The sequence below is a fragment of the Canis aureus genome, chromosome 2 (genome assembly GCF_053574225.1).
Source record: "Canis aureus isolate CA01 chromosome 2, VMU_Caureus_v.1.0, whole genome shotgun sequence".
Taxonomy (NCBI): Eukaryota; Metazoa; Chordata; class Mammalia; order Carnivora; family Canidae; genus Canis; species Canis aureus.
This window is the reverse complement of record NC_135612.1, coordinates 11,399,477-11,420,162: the sequence shown is the minus strand read 5'-3', so window position 1 is coordinate 11,420,162 and position 20,686 is coordinate 11,399,477. Positions and strand designations below refer to the sequence as shown.

The 20,686-nt window shown below is 37.5% G+C and overlaps 1 long non-coding RNA gene across 2 annotated transcripts in view; it reads left to right on the top strand.

Annotated features, from left to right (window-relative positions):
* Positions 1-575: 575 nt before the first annotated feature.
* The window catches only part of LOC144292712 (uncharacterized), a 71,682-nt gene continuing 51,571 nt past the window's right edge, over positions 576-20,686 (top strand). Inside the window, exon 1 of one of the 2 annotated variants that reach the window (XR_013360054.1) lies at positions 576-692. This is a non-coding gene — a long non-coding RNA (uncharacterized LOC144292712). Of the gene's footprint in view, positions 693-12,501; positions 12,585-20,686 lie in introns of those variants that run through there. The other variant, XR_013360057.1, reaches the window with a different exon arrangement.

Sequence of the window (20,686 nt, the reverse complement as noted above, 5' to 3'; positions counted from 1 at the left end):
ATCATGACCTGAGCTGAAATCAAGAGTCTGACTTTCAACTGACTGAGCTACTCAGGCACCCCTATTAAAAAGCTTTTTAAAAAACAATTCTTAAAAAAAACAAACAATTCTTAAACTTACTGAAAATTTGGAAGTACAATATAGAAAGAAGATTGTTTCTTCCTATGTCTTTGAGAGTTTGCTAATGATGTGAAGCCCATCCATTCCCTAATACTTCAGTATGTATTTCTGGCAACAAGGAAGCAAGTGTCCGTGTTGGGGAAGCCTGTGTGAAAAGGAACTGTGGAAAGCCTCTAGGAGCTGATGGTGGCCTCCTATCAATAGCCAGCAAGAAATCGATGCCTTTAGACTGTTAGAGAGAACTGAATTCTACCAACAGCTTGAGTGAGATGAGTGTGGATCCTTCTCAAGTCAGATAAGCCCGCAGCTCCTGCTGAAAGCTTGATGTTGACCTTGTGAGACCCTAAGCAGAGAATCCAGTTAAGCTGTGCCTGGACTTCAGATGCATAGCAACTGTGAGATAATAGATGTGTGGTTTTAAGTCTCTCAGTTTGAGGTCACTTGTTATGTAGCAGCAAACAACATTCCACTGTGGAACAGCATGTCTCCCTCTGTCCTCAAGCCTGGATGCCTACTTGCAATGGCCTAACTAATGACTCTAGGACTGGATTGTTTGGGAAGGAAAGAGAGGGGTAAGTGAGAGGGAAGGGAAGGGGAGGGAAGTGGCAGGAAAAGGGGAAGAGGAAGGAAAAGTAAGAGAGATAAGAAAGATGATTTTCTAATTTGGTTTCCTTTCTGTATTTTTTACCTGGAAGTCTTCTTTAAATAAAAGTATTACCTCAACTACTTTGCTCTCCAGAATTCTATTTGTACAGGAAAAGAAGAAAAATCCTTAATGTTCCCTTTTGTTTTTCAATGTTCAGAATAAGGAGTTGGTGCCCTAGCAATATCTGATAGTGAACAACAAGTTTATTTAGAGAAATATAATCATGAAGCCATGAAATTTTGTTTTCATAAGATGAATTTCAATTTATTGTTGCTATTCCTTTTGATGTTTAAATTGTTCTATTATGAGGTTATTGTGAGCCCCTTTATGTTGACTTCCATGTCCTTTTGACATTAATCTCGTTTGTCTTTGATAGCTTTTTACTTTCTGGTACAGCAAAATGATCCAGTCTGTGGGGTATATCTATGTTCTTGATATGGAATAATCGAAGAAGCCTGCTCAGAATTGTTATTTAAAGATCAGAATCTGGGAAATAGAGATATTACTACTACTGGGCTATCATTGTTTCTAGACCTTTTCAGTGGGTAGAGTGGGAAAACATAGTTTATTTTTTAAGAGTAAAAAATTGTGATTCATACTTTTTTTTTTTTTTTATTTGATGTGTTTTATTTAATTTGTCACCAGGCACAAGGCATTGGTCTACCATCCCCTCCTCTCTATCCTGGTCCTCTCTCCCACCTTCTCCCTCCCCTGAATTAGAATAGATAAGAGAAACATAAATATGATATAACCAGGCAAACCTTCTGATTAGCTTTCCCTGATGAACACTAGCTACCTTGGTCATTACAGTGACGTTTGTATATTTGTTTTATACACTTTCACCTCAGTTTATCTCACAAAGCTTAATGTGCTTTGTTCAAAATTGCTACAGGTACACTTTTAACATTTCTGATAAACAAAAAAATAGGTTTTGTCTTTGCTGATTGAATAAAATTGGGAGGTGCTGTATTTTTGTTGTTTGGTAACAGGGCTTACATTGGCTGAGAATGTGGTGGCGATTTTCAAGGGCAAGAAGTCTGTCTAAGCATTTTCTGTTAAACCATTAGCTGAAAACATTTGGTCAAATCACAAGTATCGTGGGCTGGGCTTCAGTAGGTGGGACTCTGGCCACTTGCCTTCTGGGGCTCACAGCCTCCCATCTGTTCCCCTCTCACCCCTGCCATGCCCCCTAGAGGCACAGGGTTGTGGAAGTGGGGGTGGGGGAAGGGGCTCTTACTTTTCACCCTATGCACATACTGATGTTTTTTTTTTTTTAAATTCAAATTTAGAATTTGCAAGTACCCAGAGTTAGCTAACCTTGAAGTTAAGGGCACAATCCTCCAGTCTGGAGGCCACATCTACTTAAGACTTCTGACACCAGCCGTAAGTCTGGGAGTCCCCAGGGCCAGCATGACTTCATATCAGTTGGCTACAAGTCCCCATGGACTCCCTCAGGTATTGAAATTAGCTGAAAATGAATCACAGAACTCATGAAAGCTCTACATTTATGATTATAATTTTATTACAGAAAAAAACACACATCAGAATTGGACAACAGAAGAGACATTGCAGGAGGAATCTGCATCTGGGAGGGTTCTAAGCTTGAAGCTTCCATGCTCTAGGGGCATGTTACTTTTGAATCTTCAGTGTATGACAATATTGCCAACCCAGGAAGTTTTGTGTCCAGATTTTTACTGAAGCTTCATTACCTGGGTATGATTGATCAAATCCTCACCTCATGGTTGAACTCAGTCTCCTGCCCCTTCATTTCCCTGGAGGCCAAGCTGATATCACATGGTTCAAAACTCCAAGTCAAAGCACATGGTTATTCTTTCTGATGTGTCGAGCTAACATCGTGAGTCATTTCATTAACATAAGCTATCTGGAAACTCACCAGGAGTCTACTAGGTAGCATAAGCTATATGAATACCAAAGACACTCCTACCCTTCAGGAAATTCTAAGAATTTAAAGCCTACTTCCCAGGAGTTGGGCAGATCTCTTTTTTGGGAAAATTAATACTTCACTACACAACGAAGTTTTACTTAATGCTTTTGGCTTGATAATCATATTTCTTTATGCTAAAACTCCTGGTTGATGCTCAGGGATAAGATGATCCCTGGTTTAAGGAATTAGGGAACTATAAAATGCAAGAAGCGTACCTAAAAAAATGTTATACCAAAAAAAATGAGGTCACAAATGAGTGTTGGAATGTATGGTGTAATGTACAAAGGCTCAATGGGTGTGAAAGGGAATGACCATAAGTAGTTTAATGGAAGAGGCCGGTTAGCATAAGTTGAGTTGTTGTAATGAATAGAAACCAAAATGTGAGTTTCAACATATTAGTAATTTGTTGTTTGCTCATGTAATAGTACAAAGGCTTCTTGGTTCCATATAGTTATCAAGAATCCAGGCTAATGGCCCAAGTTGCACTTTTAATACATGGCTTCTAAAGTCAATCTGGATATTACCATCCCAGTCTCTTGGTTGTAGGAAGGAGCATGAAGCACTGAATGCTGGACACTTGTTAGGTTATACTCATGAGTGGTTCATACTAACCCACTCACATTCCATTGGGTGGTCCTCTTTCTTAGGGGCCCCAACTGAGAGTAAGGGAGGCAGAGAAATCTGGTAAAGATATATTCTCAGCAGGGAGGTAAGAATTAATTTGGAGGCGAATTAACAGCCTTTGTCACATAGAGCCTGAGTTAACTTTGAAGATGAAGTATGATTGGAAAGGAAGAAAAGAGAACATATTTCTGGGGAAGATGGAGAACAGTGAGCAAAGCAGACCAGAGTCAAGTTACATGGTTGCGAAAAAATAAATTGTTGGAAGGGCTAGAGACATGATTTGATAGATTATTCCTTGATTCACATGGATTTATAAGTACTTGCTTAAAAATTAGTTTCTTCAACTAGACTATCACCTTCTAGCACAATATCTGTCATACAGTGGATATCCAATTAATGTTGTGAAATCAGGATGCTAATTTTGATTATTTAACCACTGAGTTTAATCAGTACAGTGCTGCCTTTGAGGAATAACTTATCTGTCATCTTCAGGATGTATCAGTTTTATTTTATTTTCATTTTTATAAAGATTTTATTTACTTAATCATGAGAGATACAGAAAGAGAGGCAGAGACAGAGGCAGAGGGAGAAGCAGGCTCCCTGCGGGGAACCCGATGTGGGACTCCATCCTGGGACTCTGGGATCATGTCCTGAGCCAAAGGCAGATGCTCAACTGCTGAGCCAGCCAGGTGTCCCAGGATGTATCACTTTTAAAAGACATCCCATCAACTAATACTCTAATCAACATGTTATTTATTTATTTAGCAGAAACTTTAGGTCTTACCTGGAACTGCCTCTTAATTTGTCGTAGTTTTTATTTGCTCTTGTGTTTATGCACATTGAATGTATGCCTTTATGAACCAGGTCAAAATGATCTACATATTATGGATGGAGATTGAAATAAATTTTGTTTACTGAAAATACAGGTATTATATTTACAATGAAGGAAGATATCCTTAAAACAGTTAGACCACAAGTGAAGCTACTCAAAAGAAGAAAAATACGGCAAAGATGGAAAGCAGTAAATGATTATAGAAATACATGAGATATAAATATCTTATCCTTTTTTATTCTTATCTCTTTAGCTAGAAGATGAAAAATTATTCTGAATGAAACACTTTGATTATAGTATTTACCATGATTTTGTGTCTACTGATAGGAATTTTGTTCTTATTTGTACTCAGAGCACAGAATTTAATAATAAAACATAACAACAGGGATCCCTGGGTGGCGCAGCGGTTTGGCGCCTGCCTTTGGCCCAGGGCGCGATCCTGGAGACCCGGGATCGAATCCCACATCGGGCTCCCGGTGCATGGAGCCTGCTTCTCCCTCTGCCTATGTCTCTGCCTCTCTCTCTCTCTCTCTCTCTCTCTGTGTGACTATCATAAATAAAAAAAAAACAAAAAAAAAAAAACATAACAACACTGATAATTTTTATTCTAAGTACGTACCTTGATTTATTTCTTAAGGATCTGCAAATGTGTAGGCAAAAATACTGCTAGGGAGGGGGATGACTGGGAAAAAATGTATGTTGCTTGGCCTATACATCTGATTGAATTTGTTTAAAATGGAGAATTTCAGTTACTATGCAAGATCTTGCCTTTGACCATTCAGATTCACCATCTATCCTTCTCTACCGTGGACTGTGTCCTGGGAGACTACCCTGGATGGACTGCTTTGGGGTTTCTTGTCCTCTGGCTTCAGTTTGGGTTCGGACAGTGGGAATACTTGCAGTATAGGTCAGAGAGAGAAAGAGAGGAAAAATTATTCCTCTAGTTTCTACATGGTGGCATTGTGTCAAAAAATGAATGTATCCTTTGTCTAAAATTCACAGCTCCTTTTAGGTAGCCCTCTCTAAGCAATGCTCTCCCTCCTTCCTTCTCTCTCTTTCTCTGTGTGTGTGTGTGTTTGTCTGTCTGTCTCATGGATTCTAGTAGATATTCCTTATAATCCTCATTGTTTCAGGCCTGCGAGGATTAGCATTTCCACACTATTACTGGCTCTAGCACACTATACTACCTTTTATTGCTTCCTTACAAACTGTCTATACCTTTGTAAACAGATTCCATTCATGAAATTCTCCTCACATAACAAATTTGAGACTTCATTATTTTGGGGCCAAAACCTGTCTGTAGTAATTGGCACCAGGGATTAGAAAGGGTACTGGGAGTGAATTGCTCGCTTAGATCAAGAGAATGTTCTTGCTGGGGGCATGGGACATGGATAATTTTTAGCATACAGTAGCAATATGATTATCTCAAAATTCATAGTAGTGGCGTGGGGTTAGGTGCAGGTAGAGGGCAAGGCATTGAGAGATCAGTTGTGAACTTAGTTGCTATCACGGCAATAATGATTAAAAGTTAGGGTCCTAGAGAGTGTATACTAGGAAATGGAGAATTTTAAAGCTTAGAATATGTATCAAAAAGCCAAACAGCCTCAAAGGCTATTTAAGAGTGCTATATATCTTATTGTGGCAGGTCAGATACAACTGACAAAGTAATGGACCTAGCCGGAAGGGGCACGGAAATTCAGCCCCAATTAAAATGTTCAGCATTGTCAGGTCTATTAGATAACGTAAGAATAATAAAGGAGAAGCATGGGGACTCTGAAATATGGGAAAGAATCCTTTGGGCAGACACACAGACAAGGTTGACTCAAATCCTCTTCTGCTGGCAAAGGCAAAAATCTTTCCTTTATCTCAAAGAACCTGCCTTATCCTGTAAAAAAGACTTTTGATGACAGTTTCTGTTGCCTCAAGGAGATGTTTGATAACTTAGGACCTCTCATCAAGGCTGACCCAACAAATGCTACTGGTTTATGGTACTCATCCTGGACTATTCTCTGGGTTACAGGCCAGCTACCTGATAGAAGGTTGATTGTATGATACCATGCCTGTTCCTCATGGAGGGGACAAAACTTAATCTTTCATGATCTGGGCACGGATTTGTATTTCTTGCCCAGTGTGCTTCTGCTAACACCGCTATTAGTGCATTTATGCTATGGGATAGCATGCTATGGGGCGCCTTGGCCATTGACTTGGTATTTTTTTCATGACATTGCCTCCAATCAGAGGACTCATTTGACAAGAAAGGAGGGATAATAATGGGCTAATTCCATAGAATTAACTGGTTTTATCATGAGCCCCATTGAATAGAAGCAGCTGAATTACACATGGAGGAATGGCTTGTTGAAGCTTAGTTACAATTTCATTTGGAAAGTAATGTATGCCAGAGAAAGGAGTCCTGTAATGCTGCTTTATCCTTTATGACTTTCCTACACCTCAACTTTTATGAAATTCTCTTTCATTTATCAAGCATGTTGCTTTTTACTCTTATTTTCCGCTCCTCTACATAGCCTGATTTATAACTGATCAGTTGAAGTCAGGGTGCATTTCTTGGGATTTATGGAACTAAACAGATAAAGGGATAGTTGTGAAAGATTTGCTCTTTAGCTGTAGAATGTTGCTAGTAATTAGGAGGTACCTGTAAGACAGCCCAAAATTTAATCTAAGAGGTTAAATTTAACTTGTAAATGGAGCAAACTGTTCCAAGTGTTGTATCTTCATTATTTTGACAGCAGAGATTTTAAAAAAATTCACATACATTAAAACTATAGATGTGTGCATCAGTGGGTGAGAAAAATAAATAATTGAAGACTCCACAGCTCTTGGGCCTTATTTCAGAGGCACATTAGGTAGCCTCTCTGAGCTCTATTATAGCACAATTCTTTGCTCATTCCCTGTTTCATTTGTCTAAACAGGAGCACGTTGGAGAGGGTTTTAAACGCCTGCATCCCAAATAGCAAACTCCTTGTGGAAATCATAGAGTTTTCCTCCTGTTGGTGGTTGAGGGAGGATTGGTGACACAAGTTTGTAAAGCTAAACATCTTAGTCTTGAGGGCTTATTCAAGGTTACTTGAAGGTTAATTTAAAATTTAAAAATTAATAACTTTTTAAAGTTAGTGCTAAATCATACTTTCTAGCCCAGTACTACACAACCCAGACAACTATGTTGAATTTTATTTATTTATCTTAATAGCTGCACTCCCTTTTCTGGTTCTGGCCCTTTTACTAGAGTTGATAACATTGAATGATATTCCACAATCCTGAAAATTATGATTCAGAAAACCTGTCTGATAATTTCTGATGATTCTACAGACTTCACTGACATGCATTTAGGCTGGTTCCCTTAATATGCATAAACTTGAAATGCCTGACCACTAAAGGTGAAAACCTGGAGGTATGAAAAGGTCAACTGTACGTATAGCCTTAGACAGAGGTCAACACATTCATGGTACATGTCAGCAGATGTTTGCAGCTCTTAGAAACCATATACTTTCCTGGTCGTATTTTATCAGAAGCTATTCCTGCAGCTCATAATTTAGGGATTTTAGCAAGTCATTGACCTCTAACTTTGTATTTGTATTCTTTTGGATTAAATTGATGCTAGATAGAGTGTGTATGAAGGACCAAATCAAGAGGCTCCAACAGTGTCTGGACAGTATGTGTCTTAGTGCAAGGTTCTGATGCCATCCCCCGTAATGTCACAGGTCCTGTAAGTCCCATGGAACTACTTGTGGTTTTTCACAGACATTATGCTCTTGTTTCTCTCTCCATTTAACCTGAAATATCCTTCTTCTTTTTATCTTTCATTTTCCAGGTCCCATCCCATGGAAAACATTCCTCAGGGACTCAAGTCTATGGCAGGTTTTCATCTACTGTGCCCTTATAGGGTGCATTTACTCTCTCTTTTATAGTTGACTATTTATTACACTAAATTATATTCTCCCTGAGGGAAGGAAATGTAACTATTTATATTTCTGTTCCTAGGAGTGGTTTAATATATATGAATACGGTCTTTGCTATCTGTGAAACTTGGGTTCAAGTTCCAATTTTCCATTCATGAGGTATCACCCTGGATGAACTATTTATACTTTCTGAGTATATTAGTTTCTTCACTTGAGAAATGTGAAAAATAGTATTACTTAATACAAGAATTTTGAAGATGAAATTATCTATATACAAAGCACTTAGCTCAGACCCTAGAGGATATTACATGCTCAATAATTATTATAAAGTATTCCCAACAGATGCAGAATAAATCTTCCCCATACATATTGAACTTGGATACCTAACAAAAATGGAACCACATAATTATCTTGAATCATTGGCCTACAGGAAAAACTGTTAATCATCAAACAAGTAAAAATTAAGGGCAATGAGCAAGATCTGACAATTAGTTCATTATTGTGCCATTGCAAACATTATCCTACCACCCACACATGTATTATTACATTTGAGTAAGTTATAATATTGCTATGAAATTTCTTCCAAAATACTGGAATTGAGAGTTGTAGCAGTTAGCTTGCCCTGTTAAGAATATTATTGAAAGAATGAAGTTCAAGCTTATTTTCATGACACAAAGAGCTTTTCATGGTCTTTCTTCTTTCTCTCCTAACCTAGTTCTCTATTCCATTCTACATTTTTGGATTCCTGTCATAGGCAGTTTTATCATGAACAAACTCATCCAGTAGTTTGCATTCCTCCCAATTTCCATAGCAGACACTGAGATTCAGATCCTATGGCATATTTGCTGATAAAACTTTTCCCATAATCTAGTATATAAGTTACTATGTTATTTTTTGTGTTCCTACCATACCCCATAGATTTCAGGTCACATTTCTTCATATGGATATGGCTTCCTGTAAACCACGTGAGGGCAGGCCCTGGTATACAGCAAATGCTTAGTATATCGAAGCAAAGCAACAAGTAATACAGTAATCTAAGCATATTTAAGGGACATTAGAAACTGTAATTCTTACATTTTAATTCCACTTGTTCTCCATGTCCTTTAAGAAACATCTGTTTATTTCTTATATTTTCCAAAGAGTCTTTAGGTTTCTTCAATATGCATTTGGATATATAGATTACCCATATTTGCCCAATGATCTGGGAAGATAGTCTCTACAGGAATCAGGGAAACATGCTCATAATATTTAGGGATCTTTTATTTTAATGGAGATCTTATTCTCTCTTAAACACAATCAGTACATTTTCCAAGGTAATAAAATCTGACAACAGTGAAAATAAAGACAGAATTTCCAAATATGACAAACTACACTATTTTGTATATAAAATGAACTTACATAGTTTGGTCAATATAAAAACACTGAATTCAGGGATCCCTGGGTGGCGCAGCGGTTTGGCGCCTGCCTTTGGCCCAGGGCGCGATCCTGGAGACCCGGGATCGAATCCCACATCAGGGTCCCGGTGCATGGAGCCTGCTTCTCCCTCTGCCTATGTCTCTGCCTCTCTCTCTCTCTCTCTGTGACTATCATAAATAAATAAAAATTTAAAAAAAACAAACAAACAAACACTGAATTCAGATTTAGGACCACAGTTCAAGTCAAATCAGATCAACACAATGACTAATCTGAGGTCAAACTCAAATAAATACTGCCTGAGTGAGATCGATTGCAGGGCTAGAATTTAGGCTTTATCCATCGCACTCAGGATGAGAAGAAGCAAAACAGGAACTTGCCCTAGCCTACTTCGGCTGCTTCCTGTATCTGACCCCTGTTTGAGGTGCAGACATCTCCTTTTTCTCCTGCTCTCTTTTATCAGTCCTTTTGGCCCTGATTGTATGAGGGAGCTGGGGTTTGGTTGTCCTTCCTTAAGCACTTGTACAATCTCTCCCTGTTCTTCCCCTTGCCCAAGAGGCTGCACAGATATGAAGGTTGAGACATGAATGGAAGTCCACCCTCCCCTCATTAGAAATGTGATCTTGTACAAGTTTCTTAAACTCCCTGAAGCACAGTTTCTGCCTTTCCTGAATGAGATCACATGTCTTCACAGGATATTTGTGAAAATCAATGGTGGAATATATATGAAAGCAACAAGTAAACTGCCAAACAATATGCAAGGGTGAGTTCAATATTACACATCTGTGCTACATTGCGAGTGCCAGTAGGCCAAGACTGTTTTATGTTGAACTCTCCAGTATTTTTCTTTTAAGGGTGATGTTGGTAGACGACATTGTTCTGTTCCCATCTATTGAGAGGTAGAATGTGAACATGGGGACATATCATGCTCCAATCCACTCACTGGACAACCTTTGGGGTAAGAGTCTGCCTGTAGAGCCCAGTTTTCTATGTAGCTGTAGGTTTATCTTTTGTCTTAATACTTTAAAAATATTCTTGATGGAAATTGTTTAAAAATAAATTGAAAGGCTGAAGGAGCTAGTGAAGAAAGATGGATGGATGATTTATTGTGAACAGAAGGAAATATAAAATATATTCTGACTCTACCTCATTGCCTTCTAAAGAGCATAGTCACCATAATTTTCTATTTTATTAGTAATTCAGGGGCACCATTATGAATATTAGTTACACTCTGCTATAACAATATGATGACTTCAGGGAATATGCTGCATATTGGGTTATATTTGGCTTAATACCACATAACTTTAAATTGTGTGAGATTTGATTGTTTTATAATTTTTTATTTCCTCCTCTGCTGCTCTCTTCTCCTCACTATGAGGTAATACCTATACTAGCCCTGTTTTTTCTTATTTACTGCTTTCTCATAGAAGTCAAGAGTGTATTCTAAATAAGTCCCCCTCTCTGTAGGCCTCTCTCAGAAGAAGCCTGGTGGTTACTCCAGGACTCTGAGAGCTTTAGAGAGATCTCTAACCTCTCCCACCTCATTAGATACTCAGAAACTTTCCCCCAGATGTGTCTCAGGATAGTCAGGAGGAATAATCAGGCCAAGAAGCCATTGCTTTCCAGGTTATATATATATATATATATATATATATATATATATTCATCTATTATTGGAGTCAGCCATTTGCTAAGCCACCCTCACTTCAGAACATCATTTAATCCCCAGTTAATTCATCTTCACATTTACCTCAGAAACTGCCACCGATCCAGAACTGATCCTTGCTTCCAAGTATGTTCCTTAGACTCCTTCAAGCAGGAACCCAACCCTCATAAAGGATGCCTCCCCTCCCTCTTGTTGAAAGCTGAATTCCATGATTCCTCTGAAGTACTTTCCCTTGATGCATCAAGTCAATAATTCTGATTTCGTCCTACTACAGGTGTGTTCCTCTTGGTCTTTGGTCGATTAGAGCATAACACCAGTTACTGGCAAATCCTCTTTATCGCTAACCTCTTTTCTGAACGTGACATTAATATTATGTTCTAACTGGGTCTGGACACTTCTCCTGGAGCCCTCCTCAAAGTGATAGCTATATATATTTTTTCATGTGTCTTATACCACTGGGCCTGCAATGGACTCTATGTCCTCTTGGTTGATTTTAGATCATCCTTCTTCTTACAAACACTCAGTGTTAAATCTTATTTCATCAGACTACATTACTACCCATGACTCTTCCTTGTGGTAGTCATCTATTGTCATCATCTGCCTCACTCTTCCCTGAAATTTTCAGCTCTTGGCTTTACAACAATATGGTTGTTTTAATTCTTGGTAATTTCATTATCTATATAGATGATACTTCCAATACCCTCAGTTCCTCAGTCCTTGACTTTCTCTTTTCTTATGACTTGTGTCTTCAGCCATCCCTAAATCATTCACTCCCATGGTCATGTTTTCGGCGCGTTCAGTACACAACAATTTAATTCTTCCATGATCTCAACTTCAAGCCCCCACTCCCTGAATAGCAGCTCCTACTTTTTTTCTGATGCACTTGACTATCTCAACTCCAATAATTTTTCAGTCCTACTGGGTAAAATTCTACCAGCATTTGCCTGTAACTACATCTATGCCTTCAATTCCCTCATTTTTTTTTTGGTCTTAGATCACATCCTTTATCATTATAACTTCTTACTTGACCATGAAAAGCAAACAATGTTGTTTAATCCAACTCTCCCCTTGCTCTATGTCTGCATGACTAAACATGACTGTGGAGGAACATAAAGCCATGCTGTCTGATTTGATTTGATTTGATGATTTTTGCTTGACAGATAGTGTTTTTTATTGTGACAGAACATATGTAACATAAAATCTACCATTTTAAACATTTTTGAGGTAGACAATTCATTGGAGTTAAGCACATTTATACTGTAGTATATCCATTACCACCACTCAGTTCCAGAACTTCCTCAGCTTCCAGAACTAGAACTCTGTATCCATTAAACAAAAGCTCTTCCCTCCTCAACTCCCCAAACTACTGGCAACCACCATTCTACTTTCTGTCTTTCTGAATTTGACTAGTCTAGGTACCTCATGTAAGCAGAATCAGACAATATTTGTCCTTTTGTGACTGGCTTATTTTGCTTAGCATGAAGTGTTCAAGGTTTGCCCATATTGTAGCATGTGTCAGAATTTCATTCTTTTTTCAGGCTGGGTGTATGTAGCACATTTTGTTTATCCATTCAGGATTATATTTTAAATTTCTGGTCATTTAACTCCTTTGAGCTTCAATTCCACCAGATTGTCTTACTCCATTCCCACATTAATTTTACTATCTTTCCTAGACTATTATTTCATACCTTATTCTACTTTCGCAAATCCATAAGACTTTACTCTTAGCCATTGATTTTGCTTTCTATATTACTGAGAAATTAGAAGCATTCAAAGAGAGAATGTCTGCAAGATTCCATTGTCATATCTACCAATGAATCTTAGCACTAATATACACTATTTCCTCACCTTTCATTGTCATCTATTTTGGACTAGCTTACATTCCTTTTTATAAATACTCAAGGTCATTGCTGTAACAGTTGTCCTCTCTTTTGCCTACAAATCAGGTTTCCTTTTTAAAAAACAAGTTTAAAACTTTTTTCCAGTTTTACTGAGATATAGTTGACATATAGCACTCTGTAGGTTCAAGGTGTACAGCATAATGTCTTGACTTACATATATTACAAAACAATTCCCCCACAAACAATTTGGTTGGCATCTATCTTCTTCTCATACAGACACGTACACACACACAAATGTTTTTTTTCTTTCATATGAGAACTGTCAGAATTTACTTTTTTTCAAAGATTTATTTATTTATTTATTTAACTTTAGTGGGTGGTAGTAGAAGGGGAGATGGAGTGGGAGAGAATCTTTAGCAGGCCCCATGCGCAGTGTGGATCCTGACACAGGGCTCCATCTCACGACCCTGTGATCAGAGCCTGAGCTGAAATCAAGAGTTGGATGCTTAACCAACTGAGTCAACCAGGTGCCACCAGGAATTTCTTTTTCTTTCTTTCTTTCTTTCTTTCTTTCTTTCTTTCTTTCTTTCTTTCGATAGTCACAGAGAGAGAGAGAGAGAGGCAGAGACACAGGCAGAGGGAGAAGCAGGCTCCATGCACCGGGAGCCCGACGTGGGATTCGATCCCGGGTCTCCAGGATCGTGCCCTGGGCCAAAGGCAGGCGCCAAACCACTGCGCCACCCAGGGATCCCTCTTTCTTCTTTCTTTCTTTCTTTCTTTCTTTCTTTCTTTCTTTCTTTCTTTCTTTCTTCTTTCTTTCTTTCTCCTTTCTTTTTTAAGATTTTATTTATTTATTCATGAGAGACACACAAAGAGAGGTAGAGACATAGACATAAGCAGAGGCAGAGACATAGGTCCTGGGATCGAGTCTCCCAGGACCCCAGGATCATGACCTGAGTCTCCCAGGACCCCAGGATCATGACCTGAGCGAAAGGCAGATGCTCAACCACTGAGCCACCCAGGCATCCCAGGATTTACTTTCTTAACAATTTCTCATATACCATCCCATAGTGTTATCTACAGTCACAGGTACACTATATCAAGGGGAGGTATTTTCCTTTCTTCAGTTGAAGATTACAGTTCCAACCAGCCCTGAATTGTGAACAGGCTGATTCAGGAAGACTTACTATCAAGTCACTATAAAGTCTAAAAATTACAATTCTGATTTTTTAAGAGACCCAAAGCATGTGCCTTAAGTGCATTTTTTTCTTCTAAATTTTTATTTAAATTCTAGTTAGTTAACATAGTTTTAGGAGTAGAATTTAGTGATTCATCACTTGCATATAACACTCAATGCTCATCACAAGTGCTGTCTTTAATACTCATCACTCATTTAGCCTAAATTTCTATGTACTCTCAACTCTCAATGAGCCTTCAAGATCTTTTTTTTTTTTTTAAAGATTTATTTATTTATTCATGAGAGACACAGAGAGAGAGGCAGAGACATAGGCAGAGGGAGAATCAGGCTCCATGCAGGAAGCCCAATGCCAGACTCGATCCCAGACTCTGGGATCACGTCCTGAGCCAAAGGCAAACACTCAATCACTGAGCCATCCAGGGGTCCCAGAGCTTTCAAGATCTTAATGAGTCTTACATAACTAAAATCTGATCACTTTATATAATTTCTTCCTTCACTTCCTGAATGTCTTGACTTAAATACCACATTCTCAGGTTAGGTCATGTTGGTCCCTCACACCCAACCATAGCAGTTTCTATTCTACTTTCCTGTTAGCCTTCATTGCTATCTAGCAAACTATATTTTCATTATGTATATTTTATATTGCACATGAGAACAAAGATTTTTGTTTTGTTTGCTTTCGCAAACAAATTCTATTATATTCTCAATGCTTGAAACAATGCCTGACACGTAGTTGGAATTTAATAAATATTTTCTGGATGAGTGAATGAAAAATTAGTACTGAGAATTAGGAAAAGTTAGATATTTAGAGCCATGTGTACAAGAGCAAATGGGTCCTTGGTTATCATATCCGTGGTTTTTCTGTGAGTAAAATTTTAGTTTTATGAAGTAGCAGCTTAATAACAATAATAACAACTGAGAACTTATTATGAACAGAAGCCATCCCACATGCTTTCTTCATTTCTTATTTAAGCCATACAATCACAAGAAATAGCTATCATTACCTCCGTTTTATAGATGAGGCTAAGCAACTTGTTCAGATTCACCTTGCTAGTAAGTGATTGTATTGGGATTCAAATCAGTTTCATCTGACTCCAAAGTTCATTTTTTCCCCCCACTACATGGTTTACTTTTTGGCTCTTGGCTGGTGTTTTGGTTAATGGGGTATTAATGTAGGCAATAAATTAGAAAAACTGAGTGATATGCCATTAAGCCTTTTGAGTTTATAATTTTCTTTATTATGCAAACTTAGGTATAATTCAGTTTTAATATCTTCTGTATTTGTGAGAGATATGAATAGTCAAAATGTAGGGTAAGCATTGTTTTCATTTTTAATTGAAAATTAAAGTTTGTCCTGTATCAGAATCTGCATGCATGTAATAGTAGAGACAGATATGCTTGACCTTTTTTAGTGTAATATTTGGTTATTAAAAATGGAATTTTATTTGGTTTGACTATTTCTCTTGCATTTAAAAGGCAATAAAAAAGCTTTCCTGCAGCTAATTTAAAAATAACAGCAAATTCTCATGGATGCAATGCAAATATCTGCTGTGAGGCAAAGTCTGTTTCGTTTTATTTATTTATTTCTTCACTCATTACATTGATTACACTGTAATCGGATTCAGGGACCCTAACAATGGAAAATAAAATTAGATAGGTATATGTGAGAGAAAATTAGTGAGCTATTTGTCCAGCAATTGTACATGACATGGTGATTTTTGTTTTGAATTTTGTAAATCATTCATTTTGAGATTGTGATAAGCAACATTGATATCACTCAATTTTCCAAATGTAATTTGGAGCATTTTTTTTCTTTTAACATATTTTTGGTCATGTGATAAAATGGTGATAAATTAATTTACTTTCATATATAAAACTTCCTTTCTTTGATCAAAGAAAATGTTCATTGTCATTATACATACCTGAATAACTGAATGGTTTAGCCCTTGAAGAACTGATTTCTAGCTCCAACTTTTTTATTTTCTTAATTTCTGTGCCTTGATTTCTTCCTCTGAAAATTCAGCGTAATCCTTTTCCTGTTTATTTTATGGATAAACTGAAACTTCCACTAGGTAATTTATGAAAAATCACCTTGTAAGTTGGAGTCTCTATGTAAATGTAAAATAGTTGTGGTTTTATTGCTATTCTGTAGCTTAAAGGAATTATTAAATGCTTTATCTACTTAGGGTACGTGGGTGGCTCAGTCAGTTAAGACTCTGGCTCTTGGTTTCATCTCGTGTCACGATCCCATGGGTCCTGGGGTGGAGCTCCAAGTTGGACTTTATGCTCAGTGGAGAGTCTGCTTGAAGAATCTCTCTGCCCCTTCCCACCCACACACATGCACCCTAGTGCACAGGTGGTCTCTAAAATAAATAAACTTCTTGCAAGATACATCCACGAAGGCAAAAGAAACAAAAGCAAAAATGAACTATTGGGACTTCATCAAGATAAGAAGCTTTTGCACAGCAAAGGATACAGTCAACAAAACTAAAAGACAACCTACAGAATGGGAGAAGATATTTGCAAATGATGTATCAGATAAAGGGCTAGTTTCCAAGATCTATAAAGAACTTATTAAACTCAACAGCAAAGAAACAAACAATCCAACCATGAAATGGGCAAAAGACATGAAGAGAAATCTCACAGAGGAAGACATAGACATGGCCAAGAGGCACATGAGAAAATGCTCCGCATCACTGGCCATCAGGGAAATACAAATCAAAACCACAGTGAGATACCACCTCACACCAGTGAGAATGGGGAAAAGTAAGAAGACAGGAAACAACAAATGTTGGAGAGGATGAGGAGAAAGGGGAACCCTCTTGCACTGTTGGTGGGAATGTGAACTGATGCAGCCACTCTGGAAAACTGTTTGGAAGTTCCTCAAAGAGTTAAAAATAGACCTGCCCTACGACCCAGCAATTGCACTGCTGGGGATTTACCCCAAAGATACAGATGCAGTGAAACGCTGGGACACCTGAACCCCGATGTTTATAGCAGCAATGTCCACAATAGCCAAACTGTGGAAGGAGCCTCGGTGTCCATCGACAGATGAATGGATAAAAAAGATGTGGTCTATGTATACAATGGAATATTCCTCAGCCATCAGAAACAACAAATACCCACCATTTGCTTTGACGTGGATGGAACTGGAGGGTATTATGCTGAGTGAAATAAGTCAATCGGAGAAGGACAAACATTATATGTTCTCATTCATTTGGGGAATATAAAAAATAGTGAAAGGGAATAAAGAGGAAAGGAGAAAAAATGAGTGGGAAATATCAGAAAGGGAGACAGAACATGAAAGACTCCTAATCCTGGGAAACGAACTAGGGGTGGTGGAAGGGGAGGTGGGCGGGTGGTGGGGGTGACTGGGTGATGGGCACTGAGGTGGGCACTTGACGGGATGAGCACTGGGTTTTATTCTGTGTGTTGAAAAATTGAACACCAATAAAAAATAAATTTATTATTAAAACAAAAAATAAAATAAAATAAAATAAAATAAAATAAAATAAAATAAAATAAAATAAAAATGAAAAATGGTGCTTAAAACAATTTTATCAACTTTATACCTTCTCCAAAATTGTTGGTTTTGGATTGTAACATTCACCTCTTATGATTATTTTTTTAGTTAGTGAAGAAGTCCCTGGGGTATAAAGTAAGCCCTTCATGGATTTAAATGATAGCACTGGTAATGAATTAACACCCTAAAACTTACTCAGATTGTATTTTGTTTTTCATGTTCATTTTTTTTTGTTACTAAAATAATCAATGTTGATATTGAAATAGTTTTTATTTTTTGTGGTTATAAGCAAGGTGGTAATGCATTTTTGAGTGCATATACCTTCACATATAATTTAATCCTGAGTTTTCTGGTTGACACGGTATATGACATGATTTATAAGAGATTGTGGGTTCAAATGGAACCTCATTTTGTAGCCTCTTCCCAATTCTATTTTCTTTTCTTCTCTTTTCTTTGGAGAGAGAGAGAGAGAGTGTGTGTATGAGCACAGGGGGAGGGGCAGAGGGAGAGAGGGAATCTCAAGCAGACTCCCCACTGGACACGGAGCCTGATGTGAGCCGCAGCCTCACGACCTTGAGATCATGACATAAGTTGAAATCAAGAGTCTGCTGCTTAAATGACTGAGCCACCTAGGTACCCCAATTCTTCATTTTTAATCTATAATTTTAAATCTACAAGATGAACATCTAAATATCACATTTCTTAATATATGTAAATCCTGAATCATAGTCAATTTATGCTTCAAAAAAGAAAAAATAATAAGACTTTTTGTTATTAATTTCTAGTTTAATTCTGTTGTGGTCAGAGAACATACTTTGTATAACCAATATCCTTGGTTTTATGGCCCAGAATATAGTTTATCTTAGAAAATGTTCTGTTTGCACTTAAGAAGAATGTATACTCTGCTGTTGTTAGGTAGTGTTTTATTAATGTCAACCAGATCAAGTTGGTTGATAGTGTTATTCAAGTTTTCTATGTCTGTATTAGTTTTCTAGGGTTTCTGTAATGAAATATTGCAAACCGAATATCTAGAGGTCTGAAGTCAAGGTATTGGCAGAGTCATCCTTCTTCTTCTAAAACAGGAAATAAAAGATTTATTCCAGGTCTCTCTTCTAGCTTCTGGTAGTTCTTTGGCTTGTGGTAGCAGAACTCTGAAATTTACATATTGTGCTTGTTTCTGTGTCCAAATTTCCTTTTTTTATGATCCAATACAATCATATTGGGTCAGGGACCTATCCTACATTGGTAAGACCTCATCTTAACTAACTACCTCTGTAATGTTCTTTTTCCAAATAAGGTCTCTGAGATATTGAGGATTAGGACTTCAACATGTGAAGTTTTGTTTTTGTTTTTGTTTTTGTTTTTTTGGGGGGGGGGTGGTGGGGGACACAATTTAACCCATAAGAATATCCTTACTGATTTTTGGTCTAATTCCCTATATATTACTGAGATTGGTATTAAAATCTCCAACTCTAATTGTGCATTTGTCTGTCTTTGTATTTCCTTATAGTTGTATCAGATTTGCTTTATATATTTTCAAGCTCTATTATTAGGTACATAAGCTCTTAGAATTGTTATGTTCTCTTGATGAATCAACTCCTTTATCATTATGAAATAACTTTTATTCTTGGTAAATATATAATATTTTTTGTTTTGAAGTTGATTTTCTCAAATATTAATATAGACACTCAGGCTTTTGATTTGTGTTTTTCTGTATTCATATTTATTTGCACAGCTTATGAGTCATCTTTACTGTTTTTTTTCTCATTTCTCTCTTTGAATTTATGAGCTATGGATTCTTGGAAATGTCTTGACCCACAGGCCCTGTAAAGATTTTATACAAAATGTTTCATAGCTTAAATGTTCCTCACTGTTTGAAGAGACCTGCAGTAGATGAAGAGGTCTCATCTATTATTTTCAGCCAGCAACATGCACATGATGCATACAAAAAGAACTTGGGAAACCATGCAAGATGTCTGAGATATCTCTGTGCTTTGACTGTGCATCTTAATTTTGTGAATCCTTGAAATTATTAGTAAAGTTTGATAGTAAGATCTCTGATTTGTGGGAATCTGATCCTTTCGACAATCTGATCTTTTGTGTTAGCTCATATACTTAAACTTTTTAACGCACATCTGCCAAAAAAAGAATTTTAAATTTTCTAAAACATTTTGATTTTAAGGTCCCATTGGTAGTAGTGGATACGGCTTTAGGGATGGTAAGGAAACAAGCTTGCCAATTAAAGATTTATTACTCTCTTCAGATTTAAAACAGATAAATAGCAACTTTAAAACTGGTAATAGTTATTCCAAAATTCTAATCTCTAGTAAATCTGTTACTATTTTCCCTCTTATATATTCTAAAGTGGGTTCTACAGGTAGGAGGAAGTTTACTTGACCTTACCAAGAAGAGGGATGATTTGTGTAGATGCGGGTCCCCTGCTATGATCTGAGTTCCTTCCTATCTCATCTGGTCAGTGTACACTTGCTGGCATATGCTGTTATGTTTTGAGCTGGTGAGACTCATCTTCTGGCCTCTCTGCGAGGCCTATGAATAGGGTAATGTCTCTCCATCTGCTGACCAGACATCATCTTGGAATCTGCTTTTCCTGCAGGTCCTCTGAGACTTAGCCATGTCATCCCTCAAACCTCAAGACCTTGAATCCCCTCACCCTTTACCACAATGTCCCTATACCAGACCCACTGGCTTCAGACTATATGTGAATGATTGGTTATTTTTCACAACCCATAGACTCAAAGGAGTCCCTGGAGAGGGATGCTCTCACCCACCATTTTTGATATAAGTGTTCTCCACACAATTTCTAATTTGCTGAGGCTATTCCATATTGTGGTAGATGACTTTCCAGTAGAATCTCTAGTGATAAGTTAGGCAAAAGCCTATATAATTTCAACTTTGTCCTCTCTTATGCTTTGATGTTGCTGACTCTTGCTAATAAACTGAGAG